This window comes from Lissotriton vulgaris, chromosome 6 (assembly GCF_964263255.1).
Source record: "Lissotriton vulgaris chromosome 6, aLisVul1.2, whole genome shotgun sequence".
NCBI classification, from domain to species: domain Eukaryota; kingdom Metazoa; phylum Chordata; class Amphibia; order Caudata; family Salamandridae; genus Lissotriton; species Lissotriton vulgaris.
This window is the reverse complement of record NC_141694.1, coordinates 195,746,029-195,770,067: the sequence shown is the minus strand read 5'-3', so window position 1 is coordinate 195,770,067 and position 24,039 is coordinate 195,746,029. Positions and strand designations below refer to the sequence as shown.

General features: G+C 46.9%; 1 protein-coding gene across 3 annotated transcripts in view; it reads left to right on the top strand.

Moving 5' to 3' along the window:
* The window catches only part of ENPP5 (ectonucleotide pyrophosphatase/phosphodiesterase family member 5), a 390,400-nt gene that overhangs the window by 322,444 nt on the left and 43,917 nt on the right, over positions 1-24,039 (top strand). The window lies entirely within an intron of this gene.

The window sequence follows — 24,039 nt, the reverse complement described above, 5'->3', positions numbered from 1 at the left end:
GATTTTGCGAATTGCGAGTTCGCAAATTCGCGAACGCCAGATTCGCAAAATTCGCCCATGCTTAGAACCCACCCTCCTGAGGGACAACCCACTGAAGGTTTGAAATTAAATGGCAATTGCGGTAGGATCGCAGCAGGCTGATAATGTGCGGCACACCTCTGAAGAAGTTGAAAGGTTCAACGAAACGCGTTAGGACTGCCAGATGGACAATATTATTAAAAAGTGAGCGCGAGCCCAGTGAAGTGCGACTCCAATACTTCAGGGTATGAAGTGATGGTAAAGATATGTTACGGCGTGGTTCAGCCGTGGGAGTTCCGCACAGTCAGACAGAGCGCCGGTATTCCCTGTAAAGAACCGAGGGTGCAAATGAGCTAAAGCTGAAAAGGGAAGTGGCTGCCACCGGAGACCGGCTCCGGCATGACTCCTGATTCAGCCTGCAAAGGGGCTGCAAAAGGCACTGTGGCTCAACATCACGAAGTTACAAATTTTAAACTAATGAACTTGCACGACCCACCTGAGGGTTTTAAATCAAACCTGCACACGAGGACTACTGGTTCCAGCATGCCGTGAAGAACCCACCCACCTGAGGGACAACCCACTGAAGGTTTGAAATTAAATGGCAATCGCGGTAGGATCGCAGCAGGCTGATAACGTGCGGCACACCTCTGAAGAAGTTGAAAGGTTCAACGAAACGCGTTAGGACTGCCAGATGAACAATATTATTAACAAGCATTTACAATGCAATAGGTCTCGCAGCATTAAAGTTTGTGTTATTGGCATTGTGTATGACAATGCGTTGCATAACTATTTTAGCAAACTTTGAATTGGTGAGCAGTCAGAGTGTGTGCAAGAGTATGCTGTTCTTGAAAGCAGTGTGGTACAGAGTGCAGGAATTTGGATGACCTGAGCAATGTGGATGATGCACCTCACGCACGGGGCTGACGCAGTTATTATTCACACAGCTCTGATGATGCACCTCACGCACGTGGCTGACGCAGTTTTTATTTACACAGCTCTGATGATGCACCTTAGGCACAGGTTCACAGCTGTTATTATTCACACAGCTCTGATGATGCACCTCCTGCACGGGTTCACAGCTGTTATTATTCACACAGCTCTGATGATTCACCTCACGCACGGGGCTGACGCAGTTTTTATTTACACAGCTCTGATGATGCACCTCAGGCACGGGCTCACAACTGTTATTATTCACACAGCTCTGATGATGCACCTCAGGCACGGGCTCACAGCTGTTATTATTCACACAGCTCTGATGATGCACCTCACGCACGGGGCTGACGCAGTTATTCACACAGCTCTGATGATGCACCTCAGGCACGGGGCTGACAGTTATTCTTCACACAGCTCTGATGATGCACCTCATGCATGGGGCTCACAGCTGTTATTATTCACACAGCTCTGAAGATGCACCTCACGCACGGGCTCACAGCTGTTATTATTCACACAGCTCTGATGATGCACCTCACGCACGGGGCTAACGCAGTTATTATTCACACAGCTCTGATGATGCACCTCAGGCACGTGTTTATAGCTGTTATTATTCACACAGCTCTGATGATGCACCTCACTCACGGGGCTGACATAATTATTATTCACACAGCTCTGATGATTCACCTCAGGCACGGGTTCACAGCTGTTATTATTCACACAGCTCTGATGATGCACCTCCGGCACGGGTTCACAGCTGCTATTATTCACACAGCTCTGATGATGCACCTCACGCACGGGCTCACAGCTGTTATTATTCACACAGCTGTGATGATGCACCTCAGGCACGGGCACACCATTCAAAAGTATTGAAAACAAACCAAACATGCATTAAAGCCATCCTTTAAAACAATGTTAATGAAAGCAATGCCACCTTTAAGATTAAATCAGGAACTCCTGTTATTGGAAATCATGTCTCTAATCTCAGAGGGACATCCTACACTTGGATTCTGAATAAAATGTCACTTTCTGCATTCAGTATTTCAGGATTTACTTTCCAAATAAAATGCTTACAAAGGCAGAGGCATAATATTTAACTTAAATTCCTGTGTGTTGCGATCCGACAATCAGTGTGGGGGTCCCCTGACATATACATATAATCTGTGCTGAACATTACTTTACTTTACCGTGATAAGATAAGAAAGCAGAGCGACAGAGCTGCTGAACAGGAGAGCGAGCCCTTCTTAAAATGGCCAATGACTGCAATATGTGCGCGCGCACTCGAAAACGAAACCTAGCGTGGGGGCGAGACTTCCGTCTTGTGCGAGAAGCCCGCGCCCACGGAGTTCCTGGTCCAAGGAGCAGTGGTGACGCTGGGCTCCCATGCCTGAGGGAGAGCCCTGCGGAGGCGACAGAACACCGGATTGGCGGTAAGTGGGCCTTGGGGGGCGCTCGTGTGTGTGTGTGTGTGTGTGCGTGAGTGTGCGCGTGTATGTGTGCGACAGCGGGGGTGTCTGTTTTACTGTCTCGCTAAACTACACAGCCATTACTACCTACACTGTCTAGTAGTTCTTCTTTTGCATTCAGGATCCAGCAATTTCATTTTCTGGCTAGCAGGCAAACATTGTGAAACATTATGAACCAATCAGATATTCTAGTTGGCATCAATTTAGATGTGCTAAAATGACAAGAGTTGGATTAGTGGTGCTCATCCTTCTGCAAGTCCACGCTCATGAAAGGCGTCCCCATATGATGGCTGCTTTGATGAACTAGAACACATTATAAATAAAATGTTGTGTAGTTTTAAATGAATAAATAAATGTGCCTTTTATCATTTCATAAAGGTATTTCCTCTGGTACGATATAGTACAATGCTATTTCTATACTAGAGAACAGAGCATCAACGCATGCACTAGCTCAGACATTTCACATATTTTTCGACATTCTGGATTGATGTCTTTATTACAAAAAAGAAAGCAGGCAACCTGCCACATCTGTAAACGCCTAGGCTAGTTGTCAAGTTAAAGTAATGAGCAGTCTGATGTGCTCTGAATAGGCTGCACCTGGCTGTCAGCATTTTCTTAGTTGCACTCAGTGACAGCGTTTGTAAAACTTCCCTTCATTAAAAAGGTTTGCATTTTTCATTTAGCGCAACCAAATTCTAAGAATGAATTATACATATATTTTCATTAGCTATTGTGCCGCTTAAAGTGGATCTTATTACCCCATTTTAGAAATGGCTTTACGAATGCTAAACAGAGGTATTCATATGCCAAAATTTAACGGAGTTATTATAAGCTGTTTTTCCAAAAATTGAAATTTTCTGCTTGCAACTGGTGTATCTAGCAGCATTATAACTGAATATCTCGGCGTGAAGTATGTATTGGTGAAATTCCGAGTTATTTATTAAATCAGGTCAATTACACATTTAGTCCTATGAGAAGACAAAGCTAAAAATTCGCCCGAAAAATAATCTGGAGTAAGTGGGTAAAATATGGATTAACAACTCTGATGTAGAATAAGCGAAAATCATTACAAAGTCACATAGTTTCACATTTCACCACAGTTTAAATTCTGTTATATCATGAAAATAATGTATTTTTACATACAATTCACACTCATGGGCTGCATGACAGCAATATGTGCGCGCGCACTCGAAAACGAAACCTAGCGTGGGGGCGGGACTTCCGTCTTGTGCGCGAAGCCCACGCCCACGGAGTTCCTGGTCCGAGGAGCAGTGGTGACGCAGGGCTCCCATGCCTGAGGGAGAGCCCCACGGAGGCGACAGAACACCGGATTGACGGTAAGTGGGCCTTGGGGGGGGCGCTCGTGTGTGTGTGCGCACGCGCGCGTGTGTGTGTGTCTCTGTGTGAGACTGCGGGGGGGGTGTCTCTGTGTGCGTGCGTGTATGTGAGCTCGTGTGTGTGTGCGCATGCGTGCAGGAGGAGGTGTGCCTGTGTATGTTTGCGCTTCCCAGGAGACAGCCACGGCGAGTGCGGCGCGTGCCAGTTTCAATCGCCTTGCGCACGGCCAGGATTGTCTCCTAAAAAGTGAGCGTGAGCCCAGTGAAGTGCGACTCCAATACTTCAGGGTATGAAGTGATGGTAAAGATATGTTACCACCTTCGTCGACGGTACCACCTTCGTCGACGGTAGCCTCGTCGACGTCAAGTTCAATGTCGGCGACCACCTCTTTGTCGACGGCGAAGAAGACCTCGTCGACGACAGCCGCACCATTGAAGGGAAAAGTCCTGGCTCCTCGACGGCTTCTGCTTCTTCGTTTACTCCTGGTTCTACATTGTCGAATCCCTCGACTACGGTTTCAACCATGAGCTCGTCGACGGGACACTATTCTCTGGCGACTGCAACAACCTTTACTGTGGTGACGGCTTTTATTGTAAAACGTCCCGCTCTGCTGGTTTTGAGTCCTCTTCAAGGTGATTCTCGCCCCCCTGCTCAACTCTTTGCGTCTGCAGAGGAGGATTCTTCGGATGGTTCTTATGTTGATGACACCTTTCGTCCTGCAGCAAGTCCTTCGGAGCTCAATATAAAATATCAGGACTATGAGGATGAGGACATTGATGACAGGGGTTCGCTCTTCCAAGTTCATGATGACCAGCTGGATGTTGACCACGAGGTTCCTATGGCACAAATACCGGTGTCTTTGATATCGAACCTTCAGCACATGTTAGACGATTATAATAGTCGATTCCCACCTTCAGCGCAAAATTCTCCTGCTCCGCCTCCTCCAGCACGAGAGCCACTTCCTGTTGCTCAGCCAAGATCACCAGTTCTTCAAGATCCTGGTGGTGATGATGATGATGTCCACAATGATACGGACCAGGACGACAACGCTGTCCTTACAGAACTATTGGGCCCAGACCCCGTCTCCTCCTCCTGCTTCTCCCCTGGCTTCTCCCCCAGTGGACATTGGGGGTTTCCACAACTTGATGGTGAGAGCCGCGAAACGTTTTCACTTGCCCATGGACGTCAAACAACAGGACTGCTTCCTTTATGACTTCAAGGATCAACCTTTGAAGCAAGTGCATACCATCCAAATAATTGACTTAATATGGCAGGAGGGGCTTAAACTAATGGAACGGCTTAACTCCATCTCGGCCATGCTTCCGCGCCTTGACAAGAAGTACAAGGCGCCTGCTGATTCACAGGCATACTTTGTGTCACAACCTAAGGCTGACTGGTCATTACGCAAGCCGTCCAGAAGAGGTCGCGTAACCTGGCAACTCCATTGACTTCGCCACCGGATCAGGAAGGTCGCCGCCTGGATACCATTGGAAAGAGATTCACCACTATGGCTGCCACGACGGTCAGGGCGGAAAACTCATTGGCCATCCTCGGACGATATGACCGTCAGATGTGGTCAGAGATTGCGGCTTTGGTTGACCAACTTCCGGAATCCTCCAGGGCTGAAGCCCATAAGATCGTGCAAGAGGGAGAGAAAATCTCCTCTGAAATTATAGACTGTGCCATTGATATTTCCTCGACAGGTTTCAGACAGCTCGCAGATGCTGCAGTCTTAAGGAGGCAGGGCTGGCTTAAGGCTACAGCTTTTCAGCCTGAAAAGTGCAGGCAAGAGTGCTCGACTTGCCTTTTGATGGAGAGTCCCTCTTCGGCAAGCATGTGGACGACGCCTTAGAGTCCATCAAGAAAGACACGGACACTGCTCGTGCTCTGGGATCTCTCCAGTACCCGAAGCGGCCTTTTCGTGGAGCACGTGGCAGAGGTACTTCCTCCAATTTTCGTGGCTCCTCCCAGTACCGCTCCTATGGTGACAACAAGCAGCGCTACTCCTATCAACCTCAAACTAGGCAATCCGATTCCAGGCCTTATCGAAGGAAAAGCACCTACAGAGGAGGTGCTACCTCTAAAAAACAGTGACTTTCCCAGGGTCAAGTGTTCTCCTGCTCTGAAAATTTGAGGTTGAATCTCCCAACACTTTTGCAATTGGTCAAAGATAACTTCAGATCGTTGGGTCTTGGATGTCACCTTAAAGGGCCACGCTCTCGAGTTTCTCAAATTTCCTAACACCCGCCCACCCTCTGGCCCTCCCCCACCACATTTGAAGGAACTGTTTGCGCAAGTCGCAATATTGATAAAGAAAGGGGCTGTCGAAGTGGTTCCTCGATTACAACAAGGCAAGGTCTTTTATTCCCGCTTTTTCCCTATCAGGAGGAAAACATCAGGAGAGTGGCGCCCTCTATTAGACCTCAGAGCCCTCAACAAGTTCATCAAATCCCAAACATTTCGGATTCTGACCTTACTGGAAATTTTACAGTTCCTGAATCCCGGATAGTTCCTCTCCACAATCGACCTCCAAGATGTATATTTTCATGTGCCAATCCATCACAGACACAGAAAGTATTGTCGCTTCACAGTGGGATCGAAACACTTCCAATTCAAAGTTTTGCCTTTCGGCCTTCGTTCCGCTTCGAGAGTCTTCACGAAGATCGTTGCTCCGGTTGCGGCTTTTCTTCGCCTACAGGGCATAAAATTCTACCCTTATTTAGACGACTGCCTGATAAAAGCTCACACCTCTCATGCAACAAAACAACACACTCAGACTTGCCTATCTGTCTTTCACGCCTTGGGTCTTTCCATCAACCACGAGAAATCTCAAGTCTGTCCAGCACAACAAAGGATCTTTCTGGGGGCATTAATAGACACTCGTCTGGCGAAGGTGTTTGATTCGCAGGAGCGACAAGATTGCATAGTCAAGATGGTGGCTCTTCTACGCTCAAGAAGGTCTAAATAAAGAAGCGTGTAAATAAATCAGTAACATGAGCGATATAAATCGGGGTCACTAAAACTGATGTAATGTAGATTATCTACATCTGTGATACATAACACTAATGCTTGTCACGAAAGAATAACCCTTGCACACCAACGTCCTTTTGTAAATATGTATCAAGTTGAATTGTAAATTTCACACCACAAATCCCATAATGCAACATTACAGCAGAGATGGGTATTTAAAGTGAAAGTGAAAAGGGACTCACTAACCGTGATGAAGGCCATCCAGGCTGAAAAGCGTTGGTTGAGTGGAGCTGTGGAATAATAAAAACCACTAAGTAACCTACTTTGGAGTGCTGCGCCATTTGTTCATGTTGATATATATATATATATATGTGATCAAGGGCTCTCGAGCCCGAAACGCGTCATCTGTCGATTGCTGTTGTGGATATGCACGGTTGAATAAAGAACATCTTGCCTGAGAAAATGGTTTGCTTCTCCTTCTTCGCCGCCGTGGCTTTGGTGGAAGTGGCTGGAGTGTTTACTTGATTGATATATATAAATATATATATATATATATATGTGTGTGTGTATATACATATATATATATATATATATATATATATATATATATATATATGTATATGTATATACATATATATATATATGTATATTACTACTATTTTATGTACCGTGGGTCTCCCACTTCGACAACGGGCAATTATTAAAGCATGTGAATCTATGAAAGACACCAATACTGAAGAACCACAGTTTACAGGTATGTAACTTTTGTTCTTCACCTTGTTGGCGGAAGACTGGACCACCACACTTTCTGGAGTAGGGTGCTGTGTAAGGAAATCAGGGTCTTCAGGAGCAGGTCTATGGGCCTTAGCCACCTGCCTACTCACGGGTGGGTAAAGCGGGACTTGGACCCAGTGCCCATCAAGGTGTCAGTAAGGGCTTCATTGAACAGAAGCAATGACTCAGATGAGGCCAGCCCAGGTTGCAAAACCTTTGTAAGGAATTTAGTCTTGACTTCAACTGGAGGACTTTTTTGTAGATCCAGGACCACAGCCACTCAGTGAATTACCACAACAAATTAAGTTCTCTCTTCCATTGAAGAGAGGCAAAATAATCCCTCGATCAGGGGATCTATCAAGCCCATTGGCCCCGGTAAGTCTATGGAAAGACTTTCATCATCGTTATGGGAGGAGGGGAGGGAAATCCTCCTCATCCCCACCTTGTCATCTCTGAGTGATAGCAAGCGCTGATCAAGGTAGGATCCAAAAAGACAACAGAGCCTTTGAGGGCTCCTCTACGGTAGTCAAACCATAGGATAAGGCTCGATTTTATTTATTTATTTATTTATTTTATGGGGGGCGCGTGTGCTGTAGTTAATTCGGTCAAGGTCAAACTGATGCCAGTTTGGAGTCAGACATCTGAATTGGTACCAGATTCTCCTCTGTCTTCGCCACCAGCATTGATGGAGGAGAGGCTGATGTGGGTTTAGTAGCCAGAGTAGAAGTCTGAACCAGAGTTGATGTTGAACCCAAGACATGCCCAAGGGGTTCAGAGAGCCAAGAGGATGGATCTGCTGGCAGTAATCTGTCTGAGGGCCTCTGCAGATTCTTGAGTTTCAAAGGTAGTCTAGAAGTACCTGTAAGAGTACCAGAGATATGCAGCATGGCCTTTTTAATGCCCTGGCATTTGGCTGTGTTGCTGATGGCCCGGGAAACTCTAGTGCAATGGGACCAACTGCACGATTGGCTTCTCAAGGGCAGATTGACACCTTTACTCCCTTGCAACTTCTTTTGCTAGAGTATGGTGACAAACGCCACCCGCTTGCATAGGTTTTGTAGGCAACATTACTGCTGGGTTTGCTGGTAGATGGTGCTGCATCAGGATTTCCACTACAGGGACGAGCTTCTGGGCTCCTTGCATAAATCAAACTCAATAGATTAGAGCCACCCAGGGTGCTGGCCCGCAGACTGGTGGAGCCCAGTGAATCAAGAATAGCTCGCACCTTAAAAGCTCTGGCCCTACGACATTAACTCATGCAGATGAACAGTGAAAAGTAAAAGATATTTTGGGCCCGGTGCCACACCAAAACCCCTGGAGAATATTTACATGATCGTGAACTGGGGCCCCTGATGGGAACTGTAGCTTTTGAGCTCCGGAGATTATGGATGATGGGTAAAATCTTAACTTCAAAATATGGAGGGGCGAATGGATGATGCACTAAGAAGGAACACCCCTGGCTGGACGGGGGGTGGGATAGCCCAATTAGAACCTTTTCGGTATACTGGCTGCAAGGACTGGGTGAAATTTGTCTCTGGGCCTCCTTGTATCCTGGTTGGCGAAGATGGGGGCAGTTAATGTCCTTAGGACCATTCGGGGAGTCTTCTGTCCCCTCGACATATCAGGTTGTTGTTTACTTAGCTATTGTTCTTTTACTTTCATGTAATTACTGATGTTTCGGTGAGGGTGGGAGAGGGTGGATTCCACACTAAGAGGGGGAAATGGTTGCCATTCTTTTGAAACATAACCTCTCTTTCCTGGTATCTCACAATAAGATGGAAACAGATGGCCAGTATTTCATTCTGGTTGGGTCTTTGCAGGGACATCCTATCACCCTGTCTGCAGTTTATACACCAAATTTGACCTAAGATTTCTACCTCTTACAGTTTCTGGAGGAGCTGTTGGAGACCGCTTATGAAAATTATATATTTTTGGGAGACTTTAGTGCTGTATATGACCCTCATATGGACAAAAGTTGGAGAGGGACAAATACAGGTTCCTTTTCCAAACGTTTAAAGAAATCATTGAGTGGTGTGGGCTTGCAAAACCCCTGGCGGGAAACGCGCTAATATTGCTGGATATATATACTATTCCCACGGCCACCAAATGAACTCCAGCATAAATTATATTCTACTGAGTTACATGTTAATGGCTGGGATTCATTCTGTGGCTGTAGCCAGATTGGGCTGCTACCGAAGCACGATCAAAGACAACTTGACTTGGAATCCATGAAGCAACCCTCCAGTTGGAGACTCGATCCCTTTTTGCTGCATGGCCCAATCATTCAGGATGAAATAGGCCAATAGATGGATTTTAAATTAATAAAAGGGGGTGGGGCTCCCTATTAGTGGAGTCTGGGATGCCTTAAAAGCAGTTATTCGGTGATGATTCATAGCGGTGAGGCCAGAACGCTCAAGGCTCCATAGGCTAGAGGGGCAAAAGCTAGGGCAAGAAATGTGAGGGCTAGTACTGGATAGATTGCAGGAACCCTCCAGTCGGATCACCCATGCCTTGATTAATTCCAGCTGCCAACTCCCCTTGCATTACATCAGCAAAGTGTTGCTCTCTCTGCTTCATTTTAAAATATGCGTGTGCATCTCCAGGGACAAAGCTGGCACCCAGCTCGCGTAATTACTATGAGGTAAGTGGGTGAAGGAATATATTGAAGAGATTCTTAGTGACACGAGGAGCACACTTACATTTGATACAGGTAAGGCCGATAAATTACGTTGCTTCTACACTGGTTTATAATCTGAGGACTGTTGCTGCCCGACAAGTCAGGAGAATTTCCTGGAGAGGGCACAACACCACAGGTTCTCAAATGTGTAAGGGAGACCATAGAGCAGCCGATCCACTTGGAGGAAGTTAAGCAAGCCATCAAATCCCTGAAACTCAATAAAGCCAGAGAACTCGATGGGGGTCACATCCCAATTTTATAAAACCTATGCATAGAGGTGGGCAAGCCAACAAATTAACAGGAATAGCCAAGCCAGAGCTGAGCGAAAGGTTCTAGATGGGCTCCAAGAGCCTGTGCAGGAGTGTAGCCCTGAAAATATTTGTCACATAAACTGTTTAACAAACAAGACATAAACATATGATTAAAACTCCTAATAATTCAGAAAAGTATATTTCTTGAACAGGCAGAAGTGCTTCCACTTAGTACATGAGATTATATCAGTACATTGAGAGGTAATTGTGTCATGTGCACCTCTTATGTGACTCAGGATCTCACCTAGAACACCATTTCTGACTATTTAAATCGAACAAAAGAGAGGTGCTTGTGTAGCACACACTCTGAACTCACGCATTTCAAAGCACTCTCAAAGGCGAATAAGGAAAAGGAAGCACAGTGAAATAAAATATCTGCCTAAGACCACATAATGTTGTCAAGCGGGGAAGCCAGGAACAATACCTGACTTTCTGACTACATTGTGCCATTTAGCCTCTAAACATGTACATCTATCCCTCTCATGTTTCACATCAAAGCTTAATGGTTTTTTTTTAGTTCTTCATGCAAGAGGTTAGAGCGTGGGTGGCAAGGAGAAGCCACATCAAAGCCCGGTTTGTGTTGGGATCGAGGGTACATGAGGACCTCGAGCTGAACCAGAGCCAGGCCTTTGACTCAAGCCTGGATTACACTTTCAGTGGCTCGCCCACCTCTACCTATGCATCAAATTGGCCCCTAGACTTGTCTCTATTTAATCACTGGCCTACAACAGATTCTACCACCCTCCCAACGGGCAAGACTATTCTCACAATGCTACCAAAAGCGAACTAGAACATCCGGCAGTGCATATGCTACTGCCCAATTGTCTTGCTCAACAAGGATCCAAAGCTTTCCACTAAAGCTTTGTTTTAAGGTCTTGATGATGTACTTCCCTCCCTGGTCCACCCCAACAAGAGTGGATTTTAAAAAACAAAAAATAATTAAACACACATGATCCTTTATATCTTTGGTGGCAGATAAGGCCTTTGATCGGGTGGCCCCACCCTACAGAAGATGGGACTAGGTTTCACATTTTTAGGAGTGATCTTTTCGATGGCATGTGTAGCTGTAGATACACATGCTGTGCATACTCCTGCCATCTACCGTTAGGTTGCAGTTGTTCAACTTGTTTTTCTCTGAATAAGTCTTTTGAGTCACGAGGTAGAGTGACTCCTCCTCTCAGTGATATTGCGCATGGGCATCGACTCCTTTGTTTGATTGTTTCTCTCTACCGTCTGGTTTGGACATGTGTGCCTCTCCTCCGTGTTCAACTCCGTTACAAGTCTTCTGTCCTATCCTATCTGTGACGGTATTGTTTATCTCAATCCCAATTTTCCATTCCAGCGCTGCTCAAAAACTTTGTCAGTTCGACCCGACCTATCACCCTTCGGGGCTCCGCCTGTCTACCATTCCGCATGCACCCTCGGTGCTGAAGATGTGTTCCTGATGGAACAGACACCTTTTTAGGTCTCGCTAGAGCCCAGCGCATGAGCTGGTCTAGCGAGACATTTAGTAAGCCGCTTTTGGAAGTGCTTTCAAAGCAGCGACCAGCTTACCCTTACCCTCACGCGCAAAAGCACGCGCGCAACATGCACAACTGTTTTTTCGTCGCGCGCACAACTCACGTTTTTCAATTTGCGGCCCGCCAATGCTTTTTTACAGGCTTCGGCCAATCGGCCCCCTTCTCTCCCTGGAATTCGAGCTTTTACTCCGATTGGAGAGCTGGAATAATTGACACTCAATTGTACTACGTTACCACTAAGCAAGCCAAGTATGTTCTGAGTCCTGATGACGATCCTTTATCCATATAGGATCAAATGACCATCAACATTTTGTACTCACGAACCTTATTATATTTGTTATCATGCTACAGTGGTTTCTCACTTTGTGTGATGCACCGATTTTGCATCCCCAGAGTATGAACACAGAGCACGTTTTTCCAACTCCACACTGTTCAATATTGATTTTTGTTCTCACATTATTCAGTACGTAAGCATTTACTACTATTCTACTTCATTAAATGTTTGTGTCTCTTTTCCCTCATGCAAACACGTACAAACAAATTATGTACACAACGTATGAATGCCTGCCCCTAGCTCTCCCCGAAAATGGGGAGAGCTGACAAATATGCAGGTCGCTATAGGACCAGGTGCTTGTCAAGATGGTGGGCCATAAAACGATGCTTTTGCCTTGGGCATGATCCACCCTCTCGTTAATCACCCAGCGTCGTGGGAAGTCTTGCGGTGGGGAGAGTGGCAGTGGGGCACAGCCAAAGGGCGGCACCAATGAAGGTGCATCGAGGCAGGGTTCAGCCTCTTTGTTCACGTCCTCCTGGCCGCAAGCATCGGTGCCCCCTGACGCTGCTTGACAAGACCCTCAGCTGACATCAGGAGCCGCTGCAGGCGGGATTGTTGCTTTTCTGCTGTCCGCTGCTGTGTCGTTGTAAATTGGGTTTATGGAGACTGTGTGGGTGGCCCAGCTGCTAGCCATGCAGGCGGGTCTATTTTGCCCCTTCTCTGCGGAGACTGAAGAGGGGACTTTTATTGCTTGTTTTCCACCGCTATTTGAAGGAGTTTGAGTAAGCTCCCATTTTGGTGGTGCTAGCTTTTTATCAGGTGAACATGCCAGTGGCATTTTGGTACGCAGATGCGCAATTTTTATGGTTTGAGTATTTACTTTTTGTGATCTAGCGTTATTTGGAGCACACACTTTCAGCTGGAGGTGCATAGGTTGCTGCTGCCATTTTAGATGGATTGCTTGGTTGTTGTGACGATTTTATTGCTCGGATGAGATACTTGTTTTGGGGCAAAATAAAGTTTTGCTGGTAGCGGTGTTTTACCACACCCCTTCTGTTGGCTGGCCCCTTGTTCGGGGCTGCGGTCGTCGTGATCCGTGTTCTCACTAAAGCCCTGGTTTGCCTGGCATCTGCAGTGCACCTGCTTGTCCGAGTCAGGTATCTGGTCAAGGAGGAAGGATTTGGGGTATTGTTGGATATTTGCTTTTGATTTGTGGTGTATATAGGGTGAGGGCTCCTAAAGCTGGTTTGTTATTTGCTTTGGAATTATTGTTGTACACTGCTGGAACTTCTGAATCCGTACAACACTGTGTATTATATGTGTTTTTGAGTGTATTCAGTGTGCCCCCAAAGTCCAATAAGAGGGCATCAAATCGCTCTGGTAGGGATCGTTATATGGATACAATAATCCACTGGCTTGATTCTATAAATGAGTTTCTACTTTGTTCCACCCAGCTCTCTTTGCTTGGTAGAAGTGGCCTAGTCGATCAGGAACCACCACCCGTCCAAGATCCGCTTTTCCCCCAGTTCCAAACAGGCATTGGCATAGCCAATAGGTCTCGCATTTGGGACCTTATAAGTGTTTAGTTATCCAGCACAATTTCCTTGGTGAAACAAAATCAACTGTTGCATGTCTAAACACTTAAAAGGTCCCAAAGGCGAGACTTATTGGCTAGGCCAATGCTTTTTGATTTTGCCTGCAGTGCCACGCCAAATATCTGCACACCGACCAACACCAGGTTTGCAACCTCTGCCTGTCGCCCAATCACTGCAAGGCTAACTACGACACCTGCAAGTCCTTCTGATAAAAAAAGACTCTTCGTGATCGAAGGCGTGTTGACTGGAGATGGCTTGCCGCAGCAAACATGACACTCCAGCATTTTCAGCGAGGAGCATGTCCAAGAAGAGCCTGCTGCCAAGGAGGAAGAAGGGGTGCGTTACTCCTGTATTGGATCTTTCATAGATTCCCATGCTTGTATCATTCCCCGTCATCGGCATGGGAGTCCCCTGTATACATAAAATAGCAATAGAAACCATTACCAAAACAGAAACTAGGCCTAGGCCCATTCTAGTTTTGTAACATATCCACCTCTTTTTGTAAAAGAGACCAAATAAAGTGAACAACCAATCAGATCAGCCTCACCTCTTGGAACCCTTCTGAGAGAAGCTCAGAGCCTCAGATTTTCTACTGCATGTCGTGCAAGGGAGTCTCCACTGAGCTCAGCTCAGTTTTTTCCTGTTAACCTTAATTCTACAGTTTTTCACCTGTTTTTTCTTCAAGATCTGCTTGGACTTCTTGTCAAGATGTCTGATAAGGAAAAGAAAGCCCTCTTTAAAGCTGGTGCAACTTGTGCTAAGAAGAGGTTGTATGTGGAGGACAAGCACAAGGATTGTATTTACTGTCTATACCTAGACCATAAGGCAGCAGGCTGTAAAATATGCCACACTTTTTCTGAGAAGACTTTGTGAGACCATGAGGGGCATCTCTTGACCTTGCTCCAGAAGCTCAAGTCAAGGAAAGAGCCAGTCTCCAGTGACAGTGATGAGGCATCCTCTGCTACATCTTCTAGGAGGTCAGTAAAAAGGGGTAGAGCCTTCTGAAAAACGTCCTGGTAAGGCCTTGAAAAAGACCTCTCATAGATCTGAAGGACGTAGTCCTTGCGAATCTGCTCACCGAGGTGTAAAGGAGAGGGAAGGACTGTCAGCAGGAGTGATATCTGAGAGGAAATCCAGCTCTGTTCCTCCCATCTTCTCCTCCAGCAGCTCCGAAAGCTTTTAAAAAGCCCTCATCTCTCCCTTCTGAGGTAAAATCTGTGAAGAAAGTTCACTCGTTGACGAAATTGTCAAAGGTACAGTCTAGTCTGCTTCTTCAATTCTGGCTCAGTCGACGGTGATTTCCTCGTCTCCGACGCTGACGAATCAAGGTTCCGTCTCGTCGACTTTGACGCCGGTGGTAGCTTTGTCGTCGATGATGGTGTCTACGACGAGGATGACAGCGACGATGGTGACACCGACGATGGTGACACCGGCAACCACGTCTACAACGACGACGGCTGTATTGACGACTGTCTTGACAATGGCTTCATCGACGACATCCATATAGTCGTCGACGACTATCTCTTTTGGAGGCCGCGCACGAAGTGAAGGAAATAGACGAGATTGTGATGCCCAGACTTCGTTGAGTCGTTTAACCTTGAATTCTCTCGTGGATTGATTTAACGAGACGTAGATGATGAATGAGTAGTCTAACTTCAACAGAGGGCACTTCACCACATGCAGTGGGAGACGTGCGGTATTCTGAGCTCTGAGATACCTATGTGGCGCAATGTATTATAGATTTAGTATGAATTCTGGTCCATTTGAAAGCTTGACAGATTAATGTATTAACCCTGTCCTGAGGAGGCCTAAAAAGATTATAGGCTGAAACGTGGTTACGTCGACACTTCTAAGGAGGAGTCAATAGAATTGTAGTGATGATTCAGAATTGTAGGGTGTCACACTAGAAATTCTGTACTAGTTGACTAGCCTTAAGTGTGCCACCTGGACTACCTCTTAGTGGTCTGTCCAGAATTGTATGGAAGACACTAGTGAGAATAATTTGTTGGGGTTATTGTGTTATGAATGTATATTTTTTGGTTTATGAATAATGTTGTGATCTATGTCATTTCTGTGTCTATTTCATTGATTAGGTGCTATCGTCCATGTGGGATATAAATATGGTTTGATACATTCATCAAGAATAATAATTGTGGAGAGGGTAATTAAATGTACTCTACTTAGAAACTGTCTTGCATTTATTCCTTTTTTTTTAATTCTTTATAATTTTCAACGATAAACATACAAGGAAATGTTGTATAGATGTAAGATAATACAGTTACATCATATCTCGCCCCCTTGAGTACATACATACAATGCATGATAACTTGAGCATACTCAATATCAAAGACAGGCCAACATATCTGACAGTCAGTGTAAACAATTGTAACACCAGGCCCAGGTGTGATAGGGTAAATTTCTCAGTCGTGGCGAAGTAGAGGTTTTGCATGCGACCTCACAATACTAATTGATGGAGGGGGGAGGAACCGGCAGGTGAGCAGGCCGGGTCCGCAAAGTGCGAGCAATGGGTGGAATGGCGGTAAAGCTTATCAACCAATCCCCTCTGGATCCATGTCTGGGGTAGAGGCCGCCTGAGCCGCAGCCGCGACACCAGCCAGATATGCACGATATGGGCCCCAGATATCACGAGGCCTGGATGTAATGGGGACCATGGCAGAGTACTCCTCACTATTGGTATTGCAGTGCACCATGCTCCGGAGCCAGAAAGTGTGCAACGGGGGTCGACGATCGCACCAACAGAGTGCCACTTCGCGCTTTGCCAGCAAAAATCCCAGCGCAGCCAGTCTACGCGTCACCTTAGGGAAGTCTGCTACGTAGCCAAGGAGGGCAATCTCGGGGATGGGGACTAGATTCATGCGCAGCATGTCACCCAGAGTGCCATGCACTCCGGACCAGTAGTCCCGGAGCCTGGGACACGCCCATGAAAGGTGTGCGAAGTCTGCCCGAGGGCAGCCACATTTGGGGCAGTTGTGTGGACGCGCAGGGTCTATTCTATGCAGTCGCGCTGGTGTGAAGTAGAGTCTTCGTAGGAACTTAAAGTGCAGGAGCTTGTGTCTACTGTTAAGTGAGATGTCATTGGTCGCCCTGCAACACCATTGCCACTGTTCATCTGTAATGGGGTATCCCAAATCTGCTTCCCACGCCTCCCGCACCGTCTGATCCGGGGCCGGGAGCATGTCAGAACACATCCGATACAACTTAGAGACCAGATGCGTCCCCGATGCGTGTTGGATAAGGAAGGTGAGAGGAGGGAAGTCTTCTGGAGGGAGGGGGAACGAGGGAAACAAGGCACGAAGCAAGGATCGCAATCTATTGAGCACAAAGGAGTCCATAAACGTCTGTGTAGTGAAGCGGGAATCCTCTGTGAGGGAAAAGGCATGGCCCTCAGGAAACAGGTCCCCAATGTGGAAATGTGAAATTTGGATAATGTGTGTTTCCCCACGGTTTCCCCAGTGATAGCAAGCCAGGAGGGATTGGGCAGTGGGAGGGCAGGAGAGTACATCTGGGCAAGCCCCGTCAAGCGGCACAGTCTGCCCCAAGCCCAGCAGGTTGACGAGACAGTCTGGATGTCACGTGGGTCCCTAGGGAAGCCCGAAGGCAGAGTGGTAGCCAGTATTCCCGGTAGAACCAGGTCGACTTCAGGCTTCAAGTAAACGATCCGGGCATCAGGGTGGTACCAGGGGAACGCATAAGAACACTGAATCACAAGAAAGTAAAGGTAAAAATCTGGAACGCCCAGCCCGCCACGCTCATAGGGGAGCGTCAGTACGCGCCAAGACGCGCCAGGACACGCGAGGGTTTTTGTCTCCCCACACAAGGCGTTTGCATTTATTCCTTTATACCATTTGTTATTGTGTAAAACTATATCTCTTCGTCGGCGACGGGCCCGTCTATGAGGGAAAAAATTGCCATTACTATTAGGAAGCTCTAGATTACACCTGACATGACTTCCCCCAGGAGGGTGACTCCTCTATCTCCTGCACTCCTCCTCGAAGAAGAGGGTTCTGAAGAAGATGAAGGACCGTATGCCTATGCGGATAGCCCTTCGTAATTGCATGTCAAGTGCCAGGACACAGACTCTGATGGGCAATGTGTGGAGGAACAGCAATATTATCCTCCCTTAAATTATCAAGAGGACTACCAACAGGAAATTATCTCAATGCCTTCCTCCCTACTAACGGACTTGCAATATATGCTATTGGGCTATAGACAGAGATTCCCAGCACAATCTCTGGCTCCTGTGTCAGTGCCAGTTACAGCTGTTCCCCCTGCATTGCCTTCTACCCCTCTATTGCCACCGCCTCAACCACTGCCCGTGGCTCAGGATGCGCCAACAATCGTCCCTCTCATTCAGGATGATACCTCTGATGAGGACCAGGGCAACGTCACTATACCAGATCCAGACGCAGAGTGGGATGACTGTGATTCCTGATCCAGCTTCTCCTTCACCAACGCCTGCTGATTCTCTCCCTGGAGACATAGGGGGTTTCCATAATTTAATGGAAAGGGCCGCAAAGAGATTTGAACTGCCCATGCCTATGGTGCAGTCTGAATGTTTCCTCTATGACTTCAAGAAGCCTTACAAAAAATCAGTTTGATCCATTCTGATAGTTGGTCACGTCTGGGATAAGGGTTTGAAAGTGATGCAGAGTCCAGCCATGGTGATTCCGGTACTGCCTATCCTTGAGGGGAAATATTAGGCTCCTGACGATAACCCGGCCTGCATGGACAGTCAGCCTAAACCGCTCGGGCTGCCCAAAGAAAGTCCAGAAATCCTTCTGCTCCCCTCACGACACCTCCAGATAAAGAGGGCAGATGCCTCGATAACGTGGGCAAGAGGTTTTCCTCCATGTCCAACCTGTTAGTCAGGCCTGCGAACGCCTTAGCGATACTTTGTCACTACGATCGGCAGATGTGGTGTGACCTTTCCCCTATCTGGATCAATTTCCGGAGGATGCGAAGGTGGAAGCGAAGAGGATTCTTCAAGACGGAGAGAAAAAATCTTCTGAAGTTACTGATTGTGCAATGGGCATTGTAACGAACGACGGCGTTCCACTCCCTTGCGGGCGCTACTGTCCTTCGTCGCCATAGCTGGCTGCGGGCTACATGGTTTCGTCCCGAGGTCCAAAACAAAATCTTGGATCTTCCCTTTGATGGGGAGGCGCTCTTCGGAAAACATATTGATGATGCGCTCAAGGACATTAAGAAAGACACGGAAACTGAAAAATCCTTAGGGACTATGCAGTACCGCAAGGTCACCTTCCGTGGAGCCAGAGGTAGAGGTAATGCCATGTACAGAGGAGGATACCAGCAACAACGGTATTCTTCATATGGATTAAACTCTCAATCTTACCAGCTGAATTATAACCAGCGGCAAACTCAATCATCCTCTTCCTCTAGATCTAACAACAGAGGAAGACAAGGACGCCAGGGGAGGGACTCCTCTAAGCATCAATAGCGGCTTGCTGGCTCTTACTACTGTCCCTTCTCCTCCTGCAACACCAATGGGAGCCAGAATTTCAAATTACTTCCACAACTGGCAGCAAATAACATCGTATCGTTGGGTTCTAAAGATCATTCAATGCAGCCATACTGTGGAATTTGTCCATGCACCACTTTCCAAGCCCCCTTGCGCCACTGTGTCAAAACATCTCCGTCTTCTATGGTTGGAAGTCCATCAAATGCTCCTGAAAGGGGCGATAGAGCCAGTTCCTCTCCCTCAGCAGGGAGAGGGTTTCTACTCTCTGTTCTTCCTGTCCCGGAAGACTTTAGAAAAGTGGCGCCCTATTCTAGATCTGAGGGAGCTCAACACCTATCTCGTCAAACAATCATTTCGAATGGTTTCTCTGCAGGACATCCTTCGTCTTCTCAACTCAGGGGATTACATGGCCACACTGGATATATAGGACGCATACTTTCTCTTACCGATCGATCCATCCCACAGGAGGTTCCTTCGCTTCACAGTAGCCAAGAGCCACTTTCAGTTCAAGGTCCTCCCTTTGGACTCCGATCTGCTCGCTGGATCTTTACAAAAGTATTAGCTCCTGTGGCAGCTTTTCTATGAAAACAACAGCATCATGTCTTACCTAACCTGGAAGACTGGTTGCTGAAGGCTTCTACCAAGCAAGCGGGAGCAGAATCAGTCGCGGCGTGCACACGCCTTTTCGACAATCTCGGGCAGACTCTCAACACAGAAAAGTTGACTCTGTCCATCTAGAACAGCTCGATTCCTGGGAGCTATTCTGGACACGTCCATCAACAAAGCTTTTCCGACCCTGGAGAAGCAAGAAAAGCTGATGGCCATGGGCTGTCTATTGTTAAAAAGACAGTCACTTTCAGTTTGCCTCTACAAGTCCCCCATAGAGCCCATTTCCTCCTGCATTACTCTAATTCCTCACTGTAGGTTGTGAATGCGTCCTCTCCAGAAGGAGTTGGACTTGCAGTGGTGCCAAGTCAACAGATCCTTCGAAAACAAGATCTTTGTTACCGTGTCCATGAGGGACGCCGCATCATGGTGGACGAACTAGGAAAACATTTCTCAGGGCCTCCCCTTCAGGATCACTCTAGCTCCTCAGATAATAACTACAAACGCCTCACTGGAGGGCTGGTGAGCAGTCGTGCAAGACTTTCATGTAAGCGGCCGTTGGTTGCCCCAGCATCATCTTCTACATATCAATCTGCTGGAGCCTGAGAGTAATTCGCCTGGCCTTGCAGGCTTTTCTTCCCCGAATACAGCAGTCTGCACAATAGTACGTACAGACAATACGACAGCCATGCATTATATAAACAAGAAAGGTGGCACCAGATCTCGTCTTTTGTCACAGGGATCTCATACAATTTGGGAATGGGCGATCGATCCAGCAGGGGATATCGCTCAAAGTGGAGCACCTTCCAGGTGTTCTCAACGAGACGACGGACACGCTGGGCAGACTGAAATCGGTCAGCCACCAATGGAAACTAGACCAGTCAACTCTGTAAAAGTTTTTTTGCCTATGGGGCAGGCCTTCCATAGACCGCTTTGCCACGCCCGAGAACAAGAAATGCTGATTTTACGCAATCTGGCTTCACCATCCGGGGTCATTGGGGAATGCGCTTTCGATGGCCTGGACAGGCGCATTTGTTTATGCTTCTCCCCCCATTTCGGAAATCCCCTGGCTTCTCAGGAAGCTCAAAGCGAAACCTTGCAAGATGATTTTGATAGCTCCTGCGTGGCCCCAACAGTTTTGGTTCACAGAGCTGTCCGTTCCATTGCAGCCGATTCCTTCACTGCTGACAATATCCCAGGGCAAGGTCAGGCACCCGTAACCTCAATCCCTGCAGTTGTCAGCATGGCTCCTGAGCACTGAGAATTTCTTGTTTTGACCCTTTCAACAGAATGTAGATATGTACTTTCTCAGGCACGAGCCCCAAGTACCAACAAGATATACAAATTGAAGTGGAAGTGTTTCTGCATTTGGTGCCAACAAGAGGGTATCCAGCCTCTTTCTTCTGAACCGCATGAAGTTCTTCCTTGCATTCTTTCATTAGCAAAATCGGGGCTGGCTCACTCATCCATCAAACCTCATCTTGCCGCCATCTCTCACTTCAGATGCACATCTTCTGGTCTTTCCCTCTGGTCGGCAAGTATAATTAAACAGTTTCTCCAGGGCCTTTTCAGAGTCTTCCCTCCAGTCAGCCTCTGCCTCCTCTTTGGCACCTTAACTTGGTTCTCACCCAGCTCATGAAGCATCCCTTCGAACCTATTCACAGAGCGGATTTGAAATTCCTCTCCTGGAAGGTGGCTCTTCTGCTTGCCTTGACTTCGGCTAGGAGAGTGGGTGAATTGCAGGCTCTCACCATTCAGGAGCCTTTTCTCCAGTTTAAAAAGGGTACAGTGATACTCCGTACCAACCCAAATTTCATACAGAATGTGCCTTCAGATTTTCATTTCAATGAGCCAGTCATACTCAAAACTTTTTACTCACAACCATCTACTCCGGCGGAAAAGGCACTCTACTCACTGGACATTCAGGGGTGCTTAAAATTCTATCTTCAACGTACTAAAGACTTCAGGAAGTCTCCTCAACTGTTTGTGTCTTTTAGCGCCCCTGGTAAGGGGTTTCCCCTTTCCAAGCAGGAGATTGCTTGTTGGATTACCAGCGCTATTAAGTATTGTCACAGAGCAGCGGGTAAGCCCATGGAAGGTCTGGTCCGTGCTCACTCCGCGAGGGCGATTTCTTCTTCGACAGCCCTCTTTGCCGGAGTTCCTATCCAGGAGATCTGCAGAGCAGCGACCTGGGGCAGTACTAATACATTTATAAGCCATTACTGCCTGGATTCTTCAGCGCAGAGTGACGCAGCAGTTGGCCAGGCAGTCGTGAGGAACCTCTTTCGGTAGTGGTGAGCTTTCACTTTCATCCCCCTTTCCATTTTACTGTTTTTTAGCTTCTTGGCACATTTTGAAACTCATGTGTTTATTATTACTAATGTTTCTAAGAATGTTTATTGACCATTGAGGTTGTCATTATGATGAATTGGCTGTTGCTTTGTTCTTGGTTTTATAATGATCAAGGTTCTAAAAATGTGCTCATAACTGCTAGCTACTCTGATACAATCATGGGAATCTATGAAAGTTCCAATACTGGAGTAAGAAAACAAGTTACTTACCTGTAACTTTGGTTCTCCAGTATTGGAAACTTTCATAGATTCCCATGCGACCCACCCTCCTCCCCTGGGAAAGCTCAGCCTTCAGCACCTTCAGTAGTATGATTACACAACTGCTACGAAAATCTGAGGCTCTGAGCTTTTCTCAGGAAGGTTCTAAGGGGTGAGGCTGATCTGATTGGTTGTTCACTTTATTTGGTGTCTTTTACAAAAAGAGGTGGATATGTTACAAAACTAGAATGGGCCTAAGCCTAGTTTCTGTTTTGGTAATGGTTTCTATTGCTATTTTATGTATACCGGAGACTCCCATTCCAACAACTGGGAATGATACAAGCATGGGAATCTATGAAAGTTTCCAATACTGGAGAACCAAAGTTACAGGCAAGTAACTTGTTTTCTTTGCTGTCGAGGAGGTCTCCTGCTCCGATGTGGAGGACGAATTGGAATACCGTCTGTCATTTGCAGAGCGCATAAGTACTGTCGCCCCAGACCCTGCTCTACCACCCAAAAAGACTTCCAAACACTCGCCCATCGCCATCTTAAAGGTTGCCGGACCGCCACTGCCATCTCGCCTTGGGCCCAACCCTGAAAACAGCCACCAAGGCTGTCCTCGGTATGGACCTCCTCGAATCGAGCATGTTCCTCAGTCTCCACCCAGCATTCGGGACCAACATTGTAACTCAATCCATCTAACGCGGTGCCGGATAAAAAACTTTCCTCGGCTTCCAAACTTTTGGTTCCTACATCAATTGACAAAACCCTGGAAGCAATCTTCACTTTCTCGGTCTCCAGTCAAGCTTATTCTTCATAAAATCGACATTAGACAGAGGAAAATCCACATTCAAGAAAACACAGGGTGAATTATGGCCTCTCCATCACCGAAGAGTCAGTGACCTTTTGAGAAGGAATTTGTCGTTCCGGTTCCTCTCTAAGGAGGACAAAGGACAGGGCTAGCAGCCCTACTCCTCATCCTCTATCAGCACCATCACCCTCTCCCTTCATTACCCTTCCACCATCCCCTCTTTGTCCTTTATCTCCACATCATGACGCTCTTGATGCTATGCCTCCAGATTCACCAAGGTCACATACAGGGTGTTTGGGAGAACCATATGGGGATCCTGATCCTTGGGACACTTACAATACGGATACCATGTAATCTAATGACCCAGATCTCTTTGTCCAGCTCACCTCTCCCCTCCTGAAGATGCTAGTGCTTATCAGCAGGTAATTGCTAGGCAGCTACATACCACGGAGTCCAATTACATAAGGAGTCTCTAGAAAAAGACTTCCTTTTTGATACACTGGCATCCACTCACAGCGACGCACAGTTTTTGCCCATGCTTCCCTGCATGTTGCGTCACACTGATGGCCTATTTAAAGAGCCAGTACATGCCTGTGTAATGACCTCACAGGTAGGTAAATATAAAGCTTCTCCCTCAGACCCTCTATTTATATGCAGTCAGGTATCCCCAGACTCAATTGTTGCAACTACAGCTCATAAG